General features: G+C 34.9%; 1 pseudogene; it reads left to right on the top strand.

The window, feature by feature from the left end:
* Positions 1–23,286: 23,286 nt before the first annotated feature.
* Positions 23,287–25,328, top strand: LOC129894829 (transcription factor CYCLOIDEA-like; annotated as a pseudogene).
* The last annotated feature ends 733 nt before the right edge of the window (positions 25,329–26,061 follow it).

Here is a 26,061-nt window from a genome sequence, read left to right on the forward strand (position 1 = left end):
CCTCGAACTGTGGATGTGTCTCAATAGGGCAAGAGTCTGTGACCTGGTAAGTCATCTCCATAGAGGATAAGAGGGCAACATGACTAGACTTTGAATCTATGATAATAACGGCTACCAAAAGATATCATGTCATCTTGTCATAGTGAAATCACAGTGAATCTACTTCCACTCTCAGTTACTACATTCAATACTTGCAAGCTGATCCATACCCAATCCTAAATCGCCAAACGAAGCCCCAAAGCTCAAATCATCCGTGAACAAACTATGAAAAAAGGGAGAGAGGGTAGAAGGTCATCAAATTGAGGCAACGCCTAATATAAGGCTCAAACTACCATACCCAAGTCTACAATTTGAGTCTACAAATAGTTAAGCCATCTGAATCGATGTCGGAGTAAAAGCAAGGCCTAGAGGCTCCAACCATCACAAGTCTATGGCAACACTAGTCTGAGCCTAGAATAAGGCCAACAAGCTCAAAATCAATAGAAAATAATCAAGAACAAGACCACAAGGTTTGGACGATGATCGCATATTTTTTAAATGCCTCAAAATGAAACTAAGACATAATTTCTAAACACCTGAGCATGGTTCAATAGATATCTATCCAAAATTATAATAAATTCACAGGCAAACACATAATCAAGCTCAATCTAAAGAGAGGGGAGCCGTAGTTTACCTGCAGGAGGATCACCCGTGCTCCAAATCACATAATCGAAGCTTTTCCTTGCCTAATAGCCTCCAAATGCTGCCACACTATCAAATATAGGTATATAATGTTAATACAATCATTTTAACACTACATTATCAAATTCGGAGGCAGACCAATTTTGAAGTAAAAAATTAGAGTGTGGGACCCGCTTCGATAATTCCAAAATTAACTTTGTGAAAAGATCCTAAACACCACCCCAAACTCTTAGAAAACAATTTGGGGCTCGAAATAGTAGAAAACAAGTTATATAAGGAAATCACAAGTAATCACCATTAAAACTATGGGACAGTAGTTGTTTCTAGAAATTTACCTCTGATAAAGCCTCCTCAACACTTTCTAAAGCTTTCTACATATTTTCCAAGCAATGACCTGCACACCAAGCATTTAATCACTAATTTGGATAAGAAAGGAGAGATATACACTTTTGAAGTTGGACATATAGAGTTGAGAGTGTATTTAGTCTTAATAAAAAAGACCAGAGAATTATTCATTACGGTTGAGGCCAAAATTGCTCGCGATCGCGAAGGCTTGGCAAAAGAGGCATCGTGAATGCGGCCTGAGGTTTGTGATACTGAAAGCCAAGGACTAGATGTCCATGATTGCAACCCCTAGTTCACAAACATAAAGGAATTTCACCCAGTGCTTTGCGATTGAAGCCATGATGGCTCGCGAATGCGAAGGCCAAACATAGCCTACACTAGCACCAATTACATCAACAATTTTTGCCCAATTTAAAATCTGCGACGGAGTGCTTGAAATTCATTCAAAATCCTGTGCGCGTAAATAAGATATGCTATCCCACCTAATTCAATATTTCAGACTCAATAACGCATTCAAAATTCCCATACGAGCTAATTTTAATAAAAATTTCTACACCAAAGTGCCATATTATGCCAATTTCCACAATGGGATGTGGAATTGGAGCGAAAGCCTTGAGAGTCAAACGAAAGGTCATTCTAGACTAAACTCGATATTCTGGAACTAACCGTACTGAATTTTCATTTGAGCGTGTTTTTCATGAATGTTGACTAAAGTCAACCTTACGCCAAATTTCAAAGGCTAAAATGCCAAATGGCCCCAAACTCACACCAATTGCTTTGATACTTGTACCAACCATGCTAGTAGCCTAATTTGGTCATTCTAGAACTGATGGAACCATCAAAATTGTGTTTGTTTACTTGATGTTATGACCAAAAATTAACTTTTCAAGTTTTAAAAGCTCAAAAATAGGGAAACGGGCCTAAAACCTAAATGAACAACCAGAAAACTGAACAACCAGTGCCAACAAGTCATAAATGACTTGAGGTCACTATAGAAATGCTCTAAACGACAAAAAGAAGGCATTAAGAAAGAAAGAAACTAGAGGGTCATTGCAACATCCACTACTAAAAAGGACTTTTATTCAGAAAAGTAAAAGTCAAGAAGTACCTAAAGGTTCAAATAAGCCAGGGAACTTCTCCGGCATCTCTTACTCGGTCTCTCGGGTAGCCTTATTGACTGGATGGTGCCTCCAATAGACGTTAACAACAAGAATGACTCTCAATCACAGCTGTCTGACATCTCTGACTAGAATGGCCACCGATTTCTCTACAAAGGTCAGACAATCATCCAACTCCACTGAATCATATTGGAGTACATGCCTCATGAAAGACTGGGTGGATAGATGATAGTATTGGAGGTAGGGCTAACTCATAGGCAACCTCTCTGATTGTCCTCAAAATCTCAAATGACCCTATATACCTAGGGCTGAGCTTTCCCCGCTTCTCAAATCTCATCACATCCTTTATGGGTCATACTTAGAGAAATACCTTGGTCGACGCTTGTGATCCGCATAACTCTGATGTCTACTCTGAGCTTTCCTGAGCCAATCCTTAATCATCCTCACCTGATCCAAGACCTCCTAAAGTAAGTTTGTACTATGCGGCCTAGGCTCTATAGACTCAAACCAACCAATCAAAGAGCAAAAATGCCTTTCATATAAGGCCTTAAATAGGGGCATCTGAATTTTAGAGTGGTAGCTATTGTTGTTCTCAAACTCCGCCAAAGGCAAGAACTAGTCCCACTAATCTCCAAAATCCATAACATAGGCCTGTTACATATCCTCAAAGAACTGAATAGTACATTTTGACTGTCCATCAGTCTGTGGGTAAAATGTTATGCTAAGGTGAACAAGGGTGCCTAAATCCTCCTAAAAAGCCCTCCAAAATCTAGAAGTGAACTGTTAACCCCAATTTGAAATGATAGATATAGGCACACCATAAAGACGGACCACCTCCAAAATATAGATACGAGCCAATCTCTTAACACTAAAGAAAGTGTGAATGGGAACAAAATGTGTTGACTTTGTCAATCAATCCATGATGACCCAAATGCTGTTAACACCTCTAGAAGTCTGAGGCAAACCCACAATGAAATCCTTAGTGATATGCTCCCACTTTTACTCTAGAATGGGTAATCTCTAAAACTCACCGCCAGGCCTATAATGCTTGACCTTCACTTGTTAGCAACACAAACAATGAGACACATAGTCTGAGATATTTATCCTCATACCGCTCTACCAGTAATGCTGCCTCAAATCATGATACATCTTAGCAGTGCCTAGATGGATGGAATATCTGGAATCATGGGGCTCGTTAAGAATTATCTGAATCAAACCCCCAACTCTCAAAACACATAGTCAGCTAACGAACCTCAAAGCCTAATTTAAATCTAAAATAGCCTGACTAGCATCACCTGCCAATACCCTATCTCTGAGTGCCACTAAATCATCCTCAAATTGACGACCATGAATTCAATCTAGCAAAGATGACTGAACCCCACATGGGCTAATACCCACCTGGAATCTGAAATATCAAGTTGAATCATCCGATTAGCTAAGGATTGGATGTCCAAAGACAAAGGTTGCTCTGAAACTGAAAGGAAATCTAGACTACCCATACTCACCGCCTTCTAGATCAAGGCTTCTGCTATTATATTCCCCTTGTCTGGATGGTAGAGAATAGAGAGGTCATAGTCCTTCAGGAGCTCAATCCACCAATGGTGCCTCGAATTGAGGTCCTTCTAGCTTATTATATACTAAAAGCTACTGTGATCACTGTAGATCTCACAATGGACTCCATATAGATAGTGCCTCCAGTTCTTAAGTGCTAAAACTACCACTGTTAACTCCAAGTCATGGATGGGATAGTTGCACTCTTGCAACTTAAGTTGCCTTGACGCATAAGCTATGACCTGACCTTTCTATATTAATACACAATCCAAACCAACACCGAATATATCACAATATAATTTAAAGCCTTTGCCCTTCAACTGGAAGAGTCCATATGGGAGCGGTGGTAAGTAACTCCTTTAGCCTCCAATAGCTCAACTCACACTTCTCAGACCACTCAAATGGAACATCCTAGTGAGTCAACTGAATCAATAGAACTGCAATGGTAGAAAAGCCCTCAACTAAGCGACGATAGTAACCCGTTAGTCCAATAAAGTTGCAACTTTAAGAAATAGAGGTGGGCCTAGACTAATCTCAAATAGCCTCAATCTTCATTGGATTTACCATGATGTCATCCTTGGACACTACGTGCCTAACGAATGCTATAGAATCAAGACAAAACTCACATTTTGAGCACTAATCTCAAATTCTACTCTTACTCACTCCAGCTCTGCGAGTATACCGATCTGTCATCTATGAAGACTAGGATAAAGAAATCAAGGTATGGCCTGAATATATGGGTCATCAATTCTATGAAGGAAGCAGGGGCATTAGTCAACCCAAAAGACATCATTAGGAGCTCATGTGGACATATCGAGTCCTAAATACAGTCTTAGGGGTGTCCGCTGCCTTAATCTTCAGCTAATGGTAATTGGATATCAAGTCCATATTCGAAAATTCTATGGCACCCTGAAGCTGATCAAAAAGGTCATCAATATGAGGGGGTAACAGTTCTTCACAGACACCTTGTTCAACTATCTATAATCAACGCACATCCGTATGGTGCCATCCTTCTTCTTTACAAATAAGATTAGGGAACCCTAAGGAGAAATGCTAGGCTGAGTAGAGCCCTTACTCAAGAGGTCCTCAAGCTGAATACTGAGCTCTTTAAGCTCTGCACGAGCCATCTGATAATGCAGAATAGAGATAGGATGGGTACTTGGCTCTAAGTCTATAGAAAAATCAATATTATGCTCTTGGGGGGGGCAATAAGGTCAGTAGCAAACACATCTACAAACTTCTAGACTGTAGGAACCGAATCAACTGAAGGGTCCTCCCGACTGACATCTCGTACATAGTCCAAATAAGCTAACCACCCAAAAGAAACCAACCGCTGAGCTCTCATAAAAGAAATGATCCCCATCGGTGTACGACTAAAGTACCCCACCACAACACCAGAGGTATGCCAGGCATATTTAAAGTAACGATCTTAGCATAACAATCTAAGACTACATAGTCGGGTCAACTCTAGTATCATAATCTTGGATAGTCACTAAGCAAGATTGAAATACCTAATCCACGACTAAAGACTCACCCACTGGGGTCGAAATATGAACTAGCTCTACCAAGGACTCTGAACTCATACCCAAATGGGGAGCATAGTAAATAGAAACATACAAAAATATGGGGCCCAAATCAAGTAACATTGTGGCAGGCTGATGGCATAATAAAAGTATAGCTATAATGACATCATTAGATACCTCAACCTCTACCTTCGCTGGGGCTATGTACAAATGTCCCTAAGCACCTCTACCTGGTGCATCTGACCTACTGCCTGACTTGCCTCCTGTCACGACCCGACCTAAGGCCTAGTCGTAACACGGAGATTAAAATTTCAAAGGACTCCAACAAAACCTCTTAGCATAGGTAAAGCTATGCTAAGAGCAACATAAGGTAAATAAAATAAGTAAAGCTAAATCAAGATGCGGAAGAAAGAAATCTCAAATAGAACATAAGTCTCAAAATGAGAACACGACAACATAGACTCCTTACTATCTAACATGCCTCTACTATTAGATGGGGGCATGAGACAATCTCCCAGCTCACCCCATAAACCACATAAGAGTAATAAAGTACAACTATCTAATATAAAATAAATGTCATGTCCTCGGACTGTGAGGACTCATCAATAAGAAGCTAATAGAAAACTCTAGCCATGAGTGGAAGGAGGATGAACACGATCGCTGGACCCTATATTATGATAAAATATAGGGAAAAAATATGCGTTAGTACATGGAATTCACCAAGTATGTGAGAAGATACATGAATAATAATCATAGGACATAGGCAATATGAATCATGAATGCAAGACCAATATCATTAAAACACGAGTAAAACCTTAAAAACCTTAAATAATCATAATCATTGGTCAATGCATCAAAATTTCATCACCATATAAAACATACATATGTGGGAGATAACCGTAACTGACATTAAGACCATTCAAGCTAGAACATGGAATCCAATGATACCCACATCAAGAAGGGAGGAGGCTACTTGACAAGGTAGGCTCCATCCAATATTTATCATTATCATCAAAACCATATTGGTAAATAAAATCTTATGGTGGCAACGTAGTTTAAGGGACTAAGGGTTGCTACTAGGGCTTAGGTCGAGCCTCCACTACAAACTTCACTCAGTGTTAAGTCAATATCCCATGAAATACATATCATATTATAATATAAACATATCATAGAAATAGTTCATTCGTCATGTGATTTATTTAATTTTGGTGCAGGCCTTTTATTATTATGAATCCTTATCATAAAAACAAATATCATAAGATCTTAAGTCACCTTCTTCCTTAAGGATCTTAAGTAATCCTTTCATTACCTTGCTTGAAACATCATAGAATCATTATTAATAACCTTTCATAAATCATTCATAAACCTTAAAGATCATTCAATAAAGCTTTCATAGAAGATAACTTGAAAATCTTGATCATAACTCATAAATCATAATTGAAACTAGTTTATGTCATGAATCATTGAAATTCATCTTAAAAATCATGCAATATGATGTGAATTATGTATAATTAGGCTAATAGTATAAAAATATATCATTATTAAGAAGACTCAATGCAAATCATGAAATTATGGATTTTAATTGAAGAAATCATAAGAGAATTGAGAAAAACATCCTTGGGATTCCATGGGTGAAAGGAGCCCATGGATGAAGTCCCATACACCTTGACCTTTAGGCACCCTAAATTGAAGAGAATGAAAGTTTTACCTTGAAGAAATTCTTTGAATTGATTGAGGGAGAAGAAGACCTTTGAGAAAAGACTTGAGAAAGAAGATTTTGGATTTTGGGGAATTATGGTGAGAATAAGAGGTTTAGAGGAATTTAGGTTAGTTATTATGTAAGAATCTAGTCTCAAAAATCATCCACACTCATTAATGAAATATAGGGAAATTACCAAAATAACCCCAACTTAAAACTGAATCTGGAACTAAAATGGACCTTCACCATGGCCCGTGAAGGCCAATACGAGCCGTGGTCCCTATCATGGTAAGGGACTTAGGATTTTCTGAATGGGGTTTTGGAAGGTTTTCCACCACGAGACCCACCACGATTTACTATGGGCACCACGATCTGTGGTGGTCTTTCGTTGTGGTAGACTTAGACTTGAAATCTTAGGGGTTGCAGGGAAGGTTTCAAGAGTTCCTTCACGGAGACCTCTATGGTACGTGGAGGATAATACAATCTATTAACATGGTTCGTGAAGATGATACTAATAGGAGGCCTGTAGAAGGACTTACCACAAAAGCCATAACGGTCTATGGACAACACTATGGGTCATGGTGGCTTGTCATGTTCATCGCCTCAGGAACCCATTTGGCTGGGGATGGACCAGGGTGGACTTTCACGGCCTATGGTCCTCTTCATGGCCCGATTTCTTGGATGATCATGGCATTGTCAGTCACTTCTCTATTTCTCAAGAAACTAGCTTAACAAAGGCCAATCAGTTTGTCTATTAGAGGCCTAAGCCTTTGGGATATGATTTTTGTTATAATTTTATACATAGTGTTGCATAGACTAATAGGTGTATAGTTCTTTAGTTTGTTAGCATTCTTTGTTTTGGGGATAAGGCAGACGAGTGTTTTATTGATTTTTTCAGGGATTTCACAAGTTACAAAGCATTCCATGCATAAGTTTGTTATTGAGGTACCCACTATATCCCAATAATTTTGGTGGAAATTCATTTGGGCCAGGTGATTTTTGTTGTTGGAAGCTAAAGATTGCACGTTTAATCTCATCTTCTGTAAGGGGTTCTTTAATATGAGAAAGATCTATACATGGGTATGTAGGGTCTAGGAAACTATATTTTAGTGGTGAAGAAGATTAATTTGTGGTGAAGAGATCTAGAAAATAGTCATGGGTTATATTCATGATAGAGTCTTAATCGTATGTCTAGGAACCATTCTCATTTTGGATAGCTAATATTTTATTTCTGCATTTTCTATTAAGGGTCGTGGTATGAAAAAACCTTGTGTCTGAGTCACCCTCACTTAGCCAGTTTATTCGAGAAGTTAGCTTCCAAAAATCCTCCTCAATTTGGAGGATATTGTTATATTCGCTTATTAGCTCTTGTTCCAGGTTGATCAGGAAGGATCTAGTTGTATAGTTTGGTGAATTTTATAACCCCTTATCCTTTGAATTATTCTCCTTTTTTAAAGAAAATATTTTTGAAAGTGGGTTGGTTCCATCTGGAGGTTGTTTTTTGAAAACTTGTAGTGTCTTTTAGGATGTCATTCTCTTTCCTCCATGATTGTCTAATAATGTTATGGAGGTATGGGTGTGTTGTTCACATTGTTTCAAATTTAAAGTATTTCTTATGATGATGATGATGATTTCATTCAGGAATTAGGTACATCAATAGTGGACAATGGTCTGAATGCGTTCTAGGTAGGTGGTGCACTTGGGCATCTAGAAAATTATGAAGCCATTTGTCATTTGTGGAAAAACTATCCAGTCTTTCATGTATTGGGCTTGATTTATTTTTAAAATATTTATTTAGCCATGTGTATTTATTGCCTTTGAAGCCTATTGCAATTAACTCACAATAATTTATAGTTTTCCAAAATTTATTGGATCTATTTTTATTTATGGGATTGCCTCCATTGTTGTCTGCTATGTTTAAAATTTTGTTAAAGTCTCCTTCTAATTACCAATTTTCATTAAAGTTGTCCTTTATAGTTTTGATATTTTTTCATAAGATTCTTTCTTGATTCCCTATGCATGCTAGCATAAATACAACTGACAATCCAAGAGTCAGATGATGTACATACCTTGACCATTGCATGTATTTCTTGACCTGTAGTGGCAATATCCTCTAGTTCCAACAGAGAATTGTTCCAAAGAACAGCTAAGCCCCCGGAGTTCCCATTTGCAAGAACTTGGATCATATTATTAAAGTTAAAGTTATCAAGTAAAGGTTGGTGATCTTGTATCTTAGTCTTGACAGGAGTTATCAGGGGTAGTTTATGCCAGTCCAAAAGGGCAAAAAAATTCCTCCTAAAGACATCGCCATTACAACCTCTACAATTCTATATTATAACATTCATTGATCTTCGGAGGGTAGGGGGCTTTTTAGTGTTAATTCCCTCAGGGGATTCCTTATGTTTGGGTTTATTATTACTACATAGTTCCCTATTTTTGGGGATCATGGTATGCATATATCTATCGAGCTTTTTAATAAATTTGGTAGACAAATGAGTATGTGTTTTTTTTCGAATCTCTGTTTGAATAATATTACTTTACATCTTTTAATACTATTATTTCTGTGCTCGTTTCCCTTAATAGACCTATCGCATCCTCTACCTCTTGAAGGTTTACTCTTTCCTCTAGATTTGTAACTGAATAGGGATGATGAAGAGCTCTGGGTGTGTAAGTTACCCGTGATGTTGACGCTACAAAGTTTAGCACAACTTGAGAAGGGCTCTCCCTCTGGCAAGCTGGGTCCGAAGTGTAGTTCAGAGTCTCTTGAGGATGGTCCATCTAGTTTAGCCCAGGTTTGGGATTAGGAAGGGATAGAGGAAGGTTGGAAAGACCATTGATTCAATGCTGGTCGCTTGGTTGAGGGGGTTGAAGAAAGGCATCTCCCAAGTAGGGTAATGGTAAAAGGGCAGTTGAGGGAACGGATAGCTCATTGGTAGTTGGAGCATTATTGACAACCACAAGTGACTTTTGTATGTCTCTATTTCCAACCTCATTCCCTCAGAGAAAACCTGAGCTAGGAATGTTGGATTTTAGACTAGAACCGCTACTGGCCTCCTCTCCACTTCTACACTGAAGGATAAAGCATGGCTATGCAGGCTAATTTCTAGCCATGAGTGAGGAAGTGGGTTCAGCTTTGGTACATGAGCGGTGTAGAATGTGTGGTCGCTAGAATGACCGGGTGGGTCGGAAGAGAATTTGTTTTTTAGTTGTTCATATGTCGTAAGGACTGAATTCTGGGATTTTGGGGTGAGAGAGACCTTCTGAATATTGTCCTTCTCCTTTGGGATGATAAAAAAATCCTTGGTATTTGGTTGGGGAGGGGATAGTTCTATGAAGATGTTATTGATAGGAGTAGGCATCAGGCTAGATAAAGTTAAAATATTAATATTCTTATACTTAGTAATTGTGGTACTAGGAATATCATGTATTAATTTATTGGGGTTGGTATTTACCTGATCTGTAGTGATAAGGTTTTTTCAGAGCTTTTACTTTGGGCATTGTTTGGTGAAAATCTGTTATCGTAGGTATCATGATTATCCTCTTTTCCCAGGTCTTTGGAAGTAGTGGCATTTAATGGTGCCAACAGATCTTTTGGCATGTGTGTGACCTGGCTTGGATGTCGTGGAAAATGAATTTTTTGATTTTTTTTCCAAGTTTTGGGAATAGTGTAGAATGTGTGGTAATTGGAGGAGTCGACGGAGCTGATGACGATGCTACAGTGATCTGCATAAGGGTCGTCATAGGGGTTAAAGTAGAGGTCATATTTTTTACCGCTTTTGGAGAGTCATTACATGGGCTTTCACTTATAACATTTATTTTATTTAATCTAACTTTTTTTTACTATCGACGTCATGCCCGTTGACGTCATCAGGTGTTGTTTAGAGTTCCATTGCATAAATGGAGCTGGGGTTTAATTGTTTTTCTTTTGGTGGATCTCCTGCTGGAACTAAAGATTTTTTGTATTTATAGGTTTTAGCTTCAAGAAACTTACCTGTATTTGCGTTGAATAGTTTAACATTGATACCTTTCGATGCCTCAATATTCTCATGAAGTGCTTTGGCTTTTAATTTTTGCTTCCTCACAAAAGTTGACAATTTACCAATCTCCCATTTGTTCTTGTGTTTGATCTTGTGCTGGTGTTATGCTCAAATCTATTACACCTTGGTCTCTTATGGATTTGTTCATATATCTTTTAGGGACTACATTGCAGTACTGCATAGTGTGACCAAGCACTCCGCATAATGAACATAGAATGTTGGACCCTTCGTATGCTAAAGGCTGCCGGTAGTGTCCTATGTTGATGAATGTTTTAACCGGTACTCCCACTGGCACCTCAACGCAGATTCTTGCGTATCTACCCCTTAGAGCTCCCAATATACATACGTTCGTTTCACTAATTTCCCCATTCCCCCCCCCCCCAATTTTTATTAAAATTTGGTGGCCTTAAAATTTGGTTGGTAGTTCAGAGAGTCTGATCTAAATTGCTAATTTTTTTTTCTTGGCTTCTAAGGCAACGAACTTTGGATGCCATCTTTTAATTGATAGAAAGAATCCGTTAATAAACCAAGGACCCTTTTGTAGAGACTTTTGCATATTCTCCTCTTTGTAAAATTTGACTATGTAATAACTGTGCCACAAACTATGATGATTAATTCTTCTGATGCCCTCCATATTGTGGAGAGTTTTTACTTTAAATAGAGGTGACTAATCTTTCACTCACAAATTTTTATAATTACACAGAAGGTCCATGATTTATAGATCCTTTGTTTATCCTCCTCTATAAGCTATATACTGTCCATTTCTTCATGTGCTTTGCTCTTGTTGTGGGTCAAATCGTTCGGACCTTCATTGAAATCAATGATCTGATCTTCAATATCCATGTTTGAGCATGAAGGGGTTAACATATCTATTAAAGACATACTATTTGTCGTCATTGTATTTACGCTTGCTGTTTCAATTCCTCCAGTGTCCGGTGGTACCGGCGGATTCAGATTTTCCGTTGTTGGATATGTGTTATTCATGAAGCTTGAGGGATAAGTTTATGAAAGAAAAAAAATACAACTTAAGAAATCCAAATTACAAGGCAAGAGTTATAAAATATTTTATAAATCAAGATACAATGTGGTAGTATCAAGTTTTTCTCATAGGGAGTAACTTGTTATTTTGAAGTTCTTGGTCTAAGTCTTGCCTCTAAGGCAAGAATTATAAAATATCTCATAAGTTAGACATCTTAAAATAGTATAAACTATTGCCCATGAGGCATATATTATTTTTTTAACCTCTAATCTATGTTATGCTCCTAAGGCAAAAGTTATTGCGTTCTTCATAAGTTAGACTTAGTAAAAATGGTTGCCCATGAGGCCCAACTTGTTTGTTAAAATCCTTGGGTTAAGTCTTGCCTCTAAGGCAAGAGTTATAGAGTCTCTCATAAATCAATACATAATGTGGTAGTATCAAATTTTTCCCATGGGGCTTAAATTATTGTTTGGAAGTCCTTGGACTAACAAGTTTTACCTCTAGGGCAATAGTTATAGAGTATCTCATAAATTAAAATACAATGTGATATTGTCAAGTCTTGCCCATGGGGCTTAACTTGTTGTTTGAAAGTCTTTGGGCTAAGAGGCAAGAGTTACAGAGCACATGATAAATCAAGACACAATGTAGTAGTGTCAAGTATTGCCCATGTGACCTAACTTGTGAAGCTCTTGGTTTAAGTCTTGCCTCTAAGGAAAGAGTTATATAATATATCATAAATCAAGACACAAAAAGATAGTGTAAACAGTTGCCACAAGGGATGTAACTTGTTCTTTGAAAGTCTTTGGGCTAAGTATTTTCTCTAAGGCAAGAATTATAGAGAGGCAAGAGTTATAGAACATCTCATAAATAAAGACATAAAGTAGTCGTTGAAGGGATCACGTTGAATATTATTAGTGCTTATGCGCCACAAATGGGCTTAGGCGGGGAGGATAAGAGGCGCTTTTGGAAGAATTTGGATGAGTTAGTGGGAGACATACCGCCTACTGAGAAGCTTTTTGTGGGAGGAAATTTCAATGGGCACATCAGATCAATTTCGGGAGGGTATGATGATGTGCATGGAGACTTTGGCTTCGGAAACAGAAATGGAGGAGGAGTTTCACTTTTGGATTTTGTAAGAGCTTTTGGGCTGGTGATAGCCAATTCGAGTTTTCCAAAGAAGGAGGACTACTTGGTAACCTTTTGGAATGCGGTGTCTAAGACTCAGATATATTTTTTACTTCTTAGGAAGGATGATAAAGGTCTGTGCAAAGACTGTAAGGTCATTTCAATCAATAACCTTACTACCCGACATAAGCTCTTGGTGATGGATTTAGAGATCAAGATGACGAGGAAGAAAAGGGTCAGGGATGACCGACCTAGGATTAGATGGAGGAGTTTGACCACGGCTAGCGCCTTGGAGATGGGAGAGAAATTGAAGGATATGAGGGCCTGAGATAGTAGTGGGGATGCGAACACTATGTGGGATAGGACAGCTAGTTGTATTAGGGTTATAGCAAGGGAAGTGTTGGGAGTCTTGATAGGTAGACATGGCCTGCACCGAGGGGACTGGTGGTGGAATAGAGAAGTGCAAAGGAAGGTGGAAGTAAAAAAGATAGTGTATGCAAAGCTGATAAAAAGTAAGGATGAGGTAAATAAATAGACGATTAGAGAACTTTATAAGATAGCGAGGAAGGAGGCAAAGTCGGTGGTTTCGACGGCAAAAACGAAAGCTTTTGAATGATTTTATGCTGAACTAGAAGAGAAATGCGGGGATAGGAAATTGTTCAAGCTACCCAGGGCGCGGGAGAGAAGGGAATGCGATATGGATCAAGTGAAGTGAATTAAGGACGAGCATGAAAAAGTATTGGTAGAGGAGACCCTCATTAAACAGAGATGACAGTCATACTTCCATAAACTCTTGAATGAAGAAAGGGAGAGAGAGATTGTGTTGGGAAATTTGGAACATACAGGGAGACTTCACGATTTTGGGTGTTGTAGGAGTATTATGGTCGAAGAGGTTAAAGGTTCTGTACATAGGGTGCACTAGGGGAGAGCGAGTGGACCTGACAAGATTCTTGGGGATTTTTGAAAGAGCACGAGCTTGGTAGGTTTGAAGTGGCTGACTAGTTTATTTATTGTCATCTTTAATATGGTAATGATGCCCGAAGAATGGAGGTCGAGCGTAATGATCCCTCTAGACAAAAACAAGGGGGATATCCAGAGCTACAATAACTATAGAGGTATCAACCTTCTAAGCCATACTATGAAAGTGTGGGAAAGAGTAGTGGAGATGAGGATTAGGAGAGGCGTGTCTATTTCAGAGAACCAGTTCGGATTTATGTCGGGACGCTCAACTAAAGAAGCCATCCATCTTATGAGGATACTGATGGAGCAGTATAGGGAGAGGAAGAGGGACTTGCATATGGTATTCATCGATATAGAAAAGGCTTATGATAAAGCTCCATGAGAGATACTATGAAGATGTTTGAAGGCTAAAGGTGTACCTGTGGCGTACATTAGGGTGATCAAGGACATGCATGAGGGTGCCAAAACCAGGGTAAGAAAAGTAGGAGGGACTTAGAGCACTTCCCAGTTGTGATGGGGTTGCATCAAGGATCAACTCTTAGTCCATTTTTATTTGCCTTGGTGATGGATGGATTGACGCGATAAATTCAAGGTGATGTGCCATGGTGTATGCTCTTCGCGGATGACATAGTCTTGATAGATGAGACTCGTAGCGGAGTTAATGCTAAGCTAGAGGATTGGAGACATACCTTGGAGTCTAAAGGGTTTAAGCTTAGTAGGACCAAGACAGAGTACTTAGAGTGCAAGTTCAGTGAGATACCTTAGGAGGTTGGCGTGGAAGTTAGGCTTGGTGACCAGGCCATCCAAAAGAAAAGTAGTTTCAAGTACCTTGGGTCTATCATGCAAGGCAGCAGGGAGATTGATGAGGATGTCACATATCGTATTGGGGCAGAGTAGATGAAATGGAGGCTCACTTCCGGTGTGCTATGTGACAAGAATGTGCCACCACAACTTAAGGGCAAGTTATACAAAGTGGTGGTTAGACCGGCTATGTTATATGGGGAGGAGTTTTGGCCAGTTAAGGTCTCTCACGTTCAAAAGATGAAAGTAGCCGAGATAAGAATGTTGAGATGGATGTGTGGGCATACCAGGAGTGACAGAATTAGAAATGAAAATATTCGGGATAAGGTAGGAGTAGCCTCGATGGAAGACAAGATGGGGAAATACGACTGAGATGGTTTGGGCATGTGAAGAGGAAAGACACAGATGTCCCAGTGCGGAGGTGTGAGAGGTTGGCCATGGATGGTTTTAGAAGAGGTAGGGGTAGGCCGAAGAAATATTGGGGAGAGGTGATTAGACAATACATGACACAGTTATAGCTTAACAAGGATATGACCTTAGATAGGAGGGTGTGGAGGACCCATATTAGGATAGAAGGCTAGTACATAGTCTCGTTATTCTTCCGTATTAGTAGGCGCATTAGCGCACTATAATTTCTTGTGCTCTATCTTCTGTTATTATCTTTCTATTACTTTCTGTACTTTGATTACTCTATTTTATCTGTATCGTTTTCGTTATTTGCATTATTCATTATTTGTTTTCCCATATCGCTTTGAACTTCCTAGCCTTATCTGACCTCTTTTTATGCTTCTTTTGAGCTGAGGGTCTCTCGAAAACAGTCATTCTACCTTGGTAGGAGTAATATCTGCGTACACTTTATCCTCTCCAGACCCCACGTTGTGGGATTTCGCTGGGCTGTTGTTGTTGTTGTAGAGCAATTTTGTCCAAGAAATTTTTATTAAATGAATGGAGTCTATTTTTATAATATTTTTCTTAAGAGAGCAAAATATCGAAACCAGCCCTTATGAGGGCCATTTGTGAACTTTAACCTTGTTCACACTATTTAGTTGGTTATAAATTTAGTGGTCCAGCCTTCTTTCTATCAGCCAAATTTCTGCATACTTTCTTAGAAAATAAATATCGAGATGTGAGATTTGTTTTATTTTCAAGTTCGACGAAGTTATTGCTTTTGAGGTACTTCTATTCCAATAACAAGTATTTCATTCTATACTAGAAGGAAATAATCCTATACCTCGAATACTTAAGGGGATTAAGTTCCTTAATGACACGCATTGAATTTTACGAGCTCAAATTCTTTTCTTTCTTTTTGTTATTGTCATTATACATATATATATATATATATATATATATATATTATTCGAATGTAAATTACTAAAATTATATAGTGCTAAGCTTTTTAAAAATTGATTTGTCATTCTGTAAGATGTAGATTACTTGTTACATCAAGTAAAGGTTATCTATATAATTTATTTCTTCATACTATTAATGTGCTTTCTATTTTAATATATGTGACATATTTTGACTTAGTAAAGACTTTAAGTAAGTGTCGTCTTTTATCATATACAACTTAACTTATGAGCCCGTTATTTAGAAACTTGCAAATAATCTAATTTTATATGCATGCTAAAGTTTGTTTTACAAAATTTAAAATAATTTTGAACTCGAACTTAATTTGTGATGGTTTAAAAATATATCTTAATTTTAAACAATTGATTATTTCCCTAATACTTAAAATCATTTGAACTTGAAAAAAAATAGTTGAACCTATAATTTTTAAAAAAAGATTCTAACATTGGCATAAAAAATAATAATTCTATTTAACCAACCAAAAAATCCAACAAAAGAAAATGATTCCATTAAATGCACCAAAAACTAGAAGACAAGGATATTTTTTACACCAAAAGCAAACAAAGGATAAAATTGAACCAATTCTGATAATTTCAGGTAAGCCTGTCAAATGGGCTAGTTGGCTCCTTAATCGGCCCCTAAGACCGACCCACTAAGGGCCCTGCACGGGGGAGATCGGACCGCGTACCGTTCCAACACAATAAAATTTTGGGCCGATCTGATCTATTTTTGGCCTTGGACCGGTAAGACCGACCCGATAATGGACCAGTACCGACCCACCGACACGATAACATTTTTTTTTCAGAAATATTTTTGGGTCATATTTTCAAAAAGATCCATTGGGCCCAACGTCTATATAGCCGTTGGGCCCAACGACCAAATCTGAAAATATGCCTATTTTTTCTAAAAAAATATATTTAATTAATCAATTTTTTTTCTATAAATACCTACAACATTTAATAATTTTTTCCCCACCAACAATCATCTAATTCTCTCAATTTCTCAATTCTCTCTTAAAGTGATATCAATCTTTTATTATTTTTTGCAATTAACAACATCAAGTGAAAGTTTTCAACTTTCAAGTGTTCAACATTTCATCAATTTTACGATTCTTTGTTTGATTCTGGCAATTTGGTATAATTATTCCTTTTCTTGCTTTTATTTAGTAAATTAATTATGTATATTTAAATATTTAATTTTTGTGTTTATAATTTTTATTAGTTTAATTTGTATAATGGATAAATTAAAAAATATAGGTAAAAGTATTAAAAATTTGTGTTCCGACAGAGGTAGTAGTAGTAAGAAAAAAAATGCTTCCGATAGAGGTTGTACAAGTAGAAATTATTCTCGTACGTCTAAAGCACCACCTAGTGAATTTGGAGAAATAGATGTAGGTGCACATGATATGAATAAAAATGAATATCAAGAAATATACGGTATAGAAGAACCAAATGAATTTGAAGTAGAAATAGAACAAGATGATAATGATGATGTGAATATTACACCAACTAGTCCTGATGTAGATTTAGGTAATGCCCAATCTAGAACTGTTAATCTTCCTCCACGATCTGTAAAAGAAAGAAAAAAAACTAGTTTAGTATGACATTATTTTGACCGCATAGACGGAACAACTAAAGTTCAATGTAAAAAGTGTCAAAAATATTTCGAGCATAAGACTGGGGGTAATAGAGGTGGAACGGGTCAATTGACTAGACATCTAGACAATGAGCATCCTGGTTGGAAAGAATGAATAGGGGGTGCTACTGGGCCAGTGCAAGATAGAATAAATCCACAGACCAGAAAATTAATGGGTACGTATAATAAAATGAGGGACCGTGAAGAGATAGCGAAAATGATAGTTGTGGATTGTCTACCTTTTTTATTTGCTTCTTCTGATTTTTTTATTCATTTTATACAATTAATATATTCACATGTTTAACGGTATTCCTAGAAGTACTTGTAGATCAGATATTTTTAGACTTCATAGACAATATGCATATTATTTACGTTGGTTATTAACAAATTTTTCATGTAGAGTTTCACTTACTTCTAGTTTTGAACGTGCTATAAATAAAAATAATTATTTAACTGTTACTTATCATTGGATAGATAGTGATTTTATTATGCAAAAGCGTATTTTAGCATTTCAATATGATAAAGATCGAAGGCATAATGCACAATTTATTTCTGATTCTATATCAATGGTTGCAAAATATAATGATCTTGAACACAAAATTTTATGTATTTCTTTTGATAATGCATCTACCAACACCGCTGCTATTAATTATTTGAAAACTGAGCTTTCTCCTCCTTTAAATGATATTTTTCATATTAGATATGCTTGTCATATATATAATTTAATTGTAAAAGATGGATTTTATTTTTTTGAGCCAACAATTAAAAAAATTAGGCATATAGTTGGTTTTATTTAATGAAATAATAGAAAAGCTAGACTTAAAGAATTTAAAAGAAAATGCGAGAAAAATAATCTTAGACCTAGATTAATGCCTGAAGAAATTGAGACTAGGTGAAATTCGACTTTATGATTTTTTAAAGACTTGTAATATTTATAAAACTCCTATAACTACAACTTTTAATCAATATGCATATAAATTTTTCGAAGTCTTGTTGGAAGAATGTGATTGGACTAAAATTAATGATGTTATGATTGTAAAAAAAATTTATTTGGCTACTCTTGAATTTTTTGTGATTATTATCCTACTATTTCTAATATTTTAGTTTATTTAGCCAAAATTTCTGTATTGCTTATGAAATATAAAAAGAAAGTTGATTACAAAGATGCTGTTACTGAAATGATAGAAACATTTAATTTTTTTTCCTATTCCTCCTATTTATTTAATTGGTGCTATGTTAAATTCGTATATGAAATTTAATACTATGTCTGAATGTGTTCGCCTTATATATACTTCTATAGAAATTAAAAAAGATGAATATCTTAATATGTTTAAGGCGATGAGAGATACTAATGATTATATACAAACATTATAGAATCATTATATCGATTTACTTGATAATGCTACCCTAGTCATATTGTTCCTCTATCTCGTCCTTTTGACGAGCTATCATCTTTTAAAAGGCAGACACGTGGTATGTCTGCCTGTGATTTTTCTAATTTATCTATTTGGAATAGAATACAGTTTACATCACAATGACGCATAAATTGGGATGAACTTAATTATTATTTGAGATAGACTCCAGAGATCTATGATGAAAATAGTGTCACTACACTGGAATGGTAGAAGAACAATCAAAAATAATATCCAGTATTATCAATCATGGCTAGGGATGTGCTAAATATTCCAATGTCAACTGTTGCATCAGAGAGCGCATTTAGTCAAAGAAACCATCAAATCGGAGACAATCGACACTCTTTGGGGAGCAATGCCATGAATGTTTTAGTTTGCCTCAGAGATTGGATTAGATCAGAGTGTAGGAATAAAGGAAGAGCAGAAGATACAGAAGAAGATGAAGAACTTGAAGAAATAATGTCGATTGGAGATCCTCTGGCACAAGCTAGTCCAAATTAAGGATTTGTTGATTTTAAAAATTATGAGTCAATTCTTGTTAATGTTAATATAGATGAATTGGAGAAAATAATTCAAAATATGTAAAAGTTACAATTTATTATATACAACTAATTGTAAGTTTGTAACTTGTATGTTTTGAATTTTATCAATATATTAATAAAGTCAATTTTTTCCCTATAAATTTTGTATGATTCAATTAAATAATTATTTTTACTTTACATAATCATCTAAGGAAAATTAAATTTATAGTCACTATAAGATTTCAATACTTGAAAAAATATTATTATAATAAATAGTACATTATGAGTATATTTGTTATACATTGTAAGTATATATAATATATAATGTAAGTAATAGATAGTATATTGTGAGTATATTAGATATACATTGTAAGTATATATAATATATAATGTAAGTAATAGATAGTATATTGTGAGTATATTAGATATACATTGTAAGTATATATAATATAATATAAGTATATTATTATAATAGATAGTATACTGTGAGTATATTTGATATACTTTGTAAGTATATATATAATATATAATGTAAGTAATAGATAGTATATTGTGAGTATATTAGATATTTATTATAAGTATATATAATGTAAGTATATCACTATAATAGATAGTATAATGTTAGTATACTTGATATAAATAGTACGTATATATAGTATAATGTAAGTATATAATTATAATAGATAGTATATTGTGAGTATATTTGGTATACTTTGTAAGTGTGTGTATATATATATATATATATATATATATATATATAATTAATTATATCACTATAATATATAGTATAATGTTAGTATATTAGATATAGATTGTAAGTATATACATAATATATAATTAAGTATATCACTATAATAGATAGTATATTGTGAGTATATAAATTATTATAATTACTTCTAAATTAAATAGATAACGATACACTATATTGATCATTGACTCAAATTTTCAAATACATAAACGCCGCAAAACAAAAATTAAGCCTAAGGGCCTAGCCCAGCCCATTAAGTCCACCCACTATACCCTTATTGGGTCATGAGCCGGGTTTGTAACATTGTTTCCACTGTAGAGGCCGGACCGAAATGGCCCAATAAGGGTACCGGTTTGACCTGGCCCGATCCAATAATCGGCGATCCAAAAAAAAGTGGGCCGGTCTGACCCGGTCCGACCCACTTAACACCCTTAATTTCAGGATAATTATCATGCTGGATTGCCATGTTAGCGATCGCGATTTAATTGGCTTATATGTCCATCCATCAGTCTTAAAGGTATTTGTCGACGGAAAAAACATTTTTGATACAAAACATTATAAAAGGATGATAAATATGAGCTATTTCGAATAGTTAAAAGGATTTTTTTTACCCTTTTCCATTTTTGAAATTCGAGGTGATTGGCCAAAATTCAAAAATGATTTTGAGCAGCAACAAAAACAATTTTGTTCTCATGTTAGGGAGAGAATTGTGAAGCTACAAATTTATGTTTCTTCCCAAAAGCAGAAACATAAGAAGAAAGTTAAATTTTCAAAATAAAAATACCCTTACAAAAAACTTATATTTATCAAAGTATATGTATATTGATTAATAACCATAATATCTCTTTGTTTTATGTTTTAATTAAATTTGAACAAAACAAATATAAAAATTTTAAATAAAGTTTTTCACGCAAAATGAACGTTAGTACTATTTTTTTTCTTCATAATTTGGCATCCAAAAGCACTTTTTGGAAATATTAGTCAAACTTAATTTGTTTTTTTTAAAAAACCTTTCAAATGGACTAGCCAAAGACAAATTGCTTTTCTCCAAAAGTACTTACACGAAAAACTATTTTGACAAATTGTTTCTCAAAATAAACAAGTTTATCAGATGGTCAGTCAACTAATACGTATTATATTCGAGAGTTACATTTCTTCTTGATTTTAATTTTCTTCAACAAAGAAGGTATCTTTATGAGATATTGATAACTGTTATTCCCTTTGTCTCAATTTATATGATTTATTTTTCTTTTTAATCAGTCCCCCCAAAAAATAACACACTTCTAAATTATTAACAAGTTAACTTTAAAATGCCCATTTTACACTTAATGAAATGATTTCTGACCATACAAATATATATCTATGACTTATTTTAGACTATATATTTCAAAAGTTTTTCTTTTTTTCTTAAATTCGGTGTCAAGTCAAACTAACTCATATAAATTAGGATGGAGGGAGTAATTAATTAAGTGACCATCGGAGAAATTCACTCGAAACATGATCAAATACTCTCTTAATTTTTAATAAAATCTCATCATCACGTGGTTTTATTTAAGAAAATCCTAATAGGTAGAGTAAACATATTTTAGGGGTTATTTTTTTTTTATAGATCATAGGAACATAATGCTAGGGTTAGTGAATCATAATAGTAGCAATTTGACTGAAGTGATCATGAGGTCCCAATCAGAAGAAGATAGTCAGAACAAACATAAATTAGGTTGTCTTGACTTGTTGTGAACACAACTGAAAAGTACATGTACCTGTCCAATTACTGTCCAAGCATAAAGCTCACGGGGTTAACCAATGCCAGGCCTAGCTTCTTCAATTACTATTATATATTTGGAGTCTCTTTCATACCTAGCTTTTTTTTTTCCAGACCTAATGAATCTACTTTTCTATTTGTCCATATATGTGCGCCTTTGTTATACATAGATCCAAATAATTATTTCTATCACTTTCATTGTTGGTTTCTCAATTAGGGTATAAATTTGAAATGATCATCATCATCAGAATTATTACGTTTTATTATATATTCTTCAAAGCCAAAAAACAAGGGTAAAACTAAAAAGGGAAAGTACGATAATATATACTCAATGAGTTAGGATTTAGTGTAGTCCTACCATTTGGTGTAATTACCTTAGGTCTAATAAATATTTGTTACAAGTCTTTTATTAGTACTAGAAAATTTACATAATATTAAGTGCAAGGTAAACTATTATTAAGGGTCAAATATAGTTACTCCCTCGTACTAAGTTAAGTGTCATTAAGATCCTTTTTCATCTGTCTCAAAAAAGTCTTTTTAATTTCGTGTTCAGTCAAATGAAGGCACTTAAATTGAGATGGAAGAAGTACTATTCTTGTTGTATGTTTTCTTCAATTAATTAAGACGTACTTTAAAAATGAAATATTAACTTGATTGTGGGGAATATTAATAATTCAATAGGTTGACTACCTAAACTTTGATTACCTTGTCGGTGAAGGTTTGATTCAGACGTAATTCTAACAATTTGCTCTTGATTGGGGTATAGTTGTCTCTCCGAGTGATTTTAAAAAGCTCCCTCTTGCTCTCTATAGAACACATTCTAAGTTTGGCAATCCTAGCCCCAAAAGGAAAAGAAAAAAAAATAGAAAAAGCTCCATCAAGATCCTTCCTTTTTGTTTGTAAAAGCCAAAATACTCTAATGCATGAAGTTTCTGTGGAATTGAAGTAGTAATTAATTGCTCAAAAAAGTTTTCTTGTTTTTTGTTTCTTCAATATTTTAATCAAAATTCCCCAATCCTAATTTTAATTTCCTTTGACCAAAATGTTCCATGCCAGTAATAGTAGTACTGATGAGAACCCTCTTCTCAGTACATTTCCTCATCCTTCCACAACTCTTCTCCCTTTCTTGGCCTCAATGGCAACCAAATCCTCCTTCATCAATATTACCAAAATCAGTTTTCTAGTTCATTTTCACTAAACAATCAAGATCATTGTGATAATCCCTTAAGGTCATTTCCCATCAAGAAGATACCGAAGAAAAGGGAGAGGTCATGTAGTAAGATTTTGACGGCTCAAGGGCCAAGAGATCGGAGAGTAAGACTCTCCATCGCCATGGCTAGAAAGTTCTTTGATCTTCAAGAACTTCTAGGTTTTGACAAACCAAGCAAAACTGTTGATTGGCTATTTACACGCTCCAAAGTAGCTATTGAGGAACTCACTAATTGGTCAACTCGTTAGGCTCATCATCCAAAATTTTCAGGTTTGATCCTTGCACTCGCCAACTTAGTACATGAAGATGAGCCTTCTTAGGTTTTTCTCTAGGGAAGGCTACCCTAACTTCTTTGAGCCCCCTTCTGTCCTGCCCTGTCTTGAACTAGAATTCGAAATAAGACACATAACTCACTACAAGTATAGATTTGAAAACAAGCTCCCCAAGGTAGTAATCAAGATCCGAAGAAATCGCTTGAGAACTAACTACATACCTGAAGTTAGCTAGCTTTTAATTTTCTTTCACGTAGCTAGCATTATTTTATCTTTGAAAATTCCTTTAAACAACTAGAAACTAAGATGCTTTTTGTGTGCTCCGTTCTACTGACATCATTTCAATTCTATTGTATTTATGTAGGAGCAACCAATGACGAGGGTTCAGAAACAAATCCCAAAAGTGCAAAAGAAAAGGAAGAAGTACCACTAAAAGAGTTAAGAGCAAAGGCAAGAGCAAGAGCTAGGGAAAGAACAATCAAGAAAATGTGGAGCAGAATTGAAACTAGCCACAGATAACCTAATTTATTTGGAAAAAAAGATATTAGGGAAATGGAAGAACAATTTTTAAATAAAAAATTACTATCAAACAAAGAAATAATTGAGGGATCTGGAGTTACCAGACTTAAGATCAAGCCTTCTTAAATCTTGGGTTTTAACCCTAATCTCTATGCTCCAATAGAGTCAAGTACCTACTATGATAGCTCTTCTTTCAACAATGGAAATTGGGACATTAGTAGAAATATAGTGAAATCAAATGAAATTGCTTCTATGACCACATTCACTTCCTCATCACAAGGTATCATTTTTAGGATTCAAGTTATATACACCGACAAAAGAACATTTTTGTTTTTACATTAGTCAGTAATTTCCTTTTTGGGTACTAATTAATGATGTTTATCACGGAGTGTTTTTATTTAATATTTATTTTATAAATATTTTGATTGAATAAATATCTTTTACACCACTTTTAGGATTCAAGTTATATACACCGACAATAAGAACATTTTTGTTTTTACACTAGTCAGTGTTGTTTAGCATATTATAGCATGTCAATTACCCTTTTAGGCACTAATTAATGTTTATCATGGAGTTTTTATTTAATATTTATTTTATAAGTGATTTGTTTGTGTAAAAAAAATTTCTTCCTACAGGATTTCATAATAGTCGGAAACCATGGGACTCATATTACAGTAGCCAAATCTAATAAGGGGACATGAAAGTAAGCTAAAGTTTCTTTTCTTTCTTCCTTTGGACCCATTTGGCTATAGATTTTGAAATTATTTTTTTGATTTTTTTTGTTAAATATATGTAAGTCTATAAAACTTATCTAGTTTTTGTGAGATTGGTTTTCGAATTTCAAAATTTGCTTCAAATCTATTTTTAAATATAACTTTTATTTTCTTTTTAAATTTCAAAACTTGCCCCAATTTATTTTTATATATTTTATATAAAAAAGCGTTATCTATTACTTCAGATTTATTTTGCTTAATTTGTACGAATCTACTTCAGATTTGTTTTGCTTGGTTTGTAGAAGAATTTACTTCATATTTGTTTTTCTTGATTTATGTAATGTTTTCTTCAGATTTTGTAAACCATTAATGTTAATATATGAGGTATTTCATTTCCTACATTGACTAATATTTATTTGTAATGTATAATTTTTCTTTAGATTTGTAAACCATTTTCAATATATAAGGTCTTTCATTTCCTACATTGAATAATATTTGCTTCTAATGTATAATTTTTTCTTTTGATTTGTAAATCCTTGATAATGTATGAAGTCTTTCGTCTCCTACTGTTGTTATTATTTTTTTTTGTGCGGATGAATCTTCATAACTAATTGTAATTTGACGAATAATAGTACTCGTTTGTAATTGTGTTGTTAGCAATTTTTATTAAAATTTTGTGTATTATTTTAGGATATTAATGTATTATCTAGTTCATCATAAAAATGATAATTTTGTGTCAAGCTTAGTTGTATATAGAATTATGATTCATGATAATGATAATGAGCGTCAGTGAAGGTTCCACCTAATTTGAGATTAATAAGTATGTTTGTTAGGTACAAATAGGTATTTCTCATAGTTATTAGAACTATGGGTATAAGTCATGTCATGTTTTTTATTTTTTCTTTAAAAAAAAACAAGTGAAATATGTTTTGAAAAATTACAGTGGAAAACTTTTTGAAACTTTAATTCAAACTTTGTCTAAATCTGATTTTTAAAAATATTTAAAAATCTATGATCAAACTATGTCCTAGATTTTCTTGAGCTCAACCTTTATGTTCTCACCATCCATGAGCCCATTAGAATTATACAACTATGGACTCAAA

This window comes from Solanum dulcamara, chromosome 7, assembly GCF_947179165.1.
Source record: "Solanum dulcamara chromosome 7, daSolDulc1.2, whole genome shotgun sequence".
NCBI classification, from domain to species: Eukaryota; Viridiplantae; Streptophyta; class Magnoliopsida; order Solanales; family Solanaceae; genus Solanum; species Solanum dulcamara.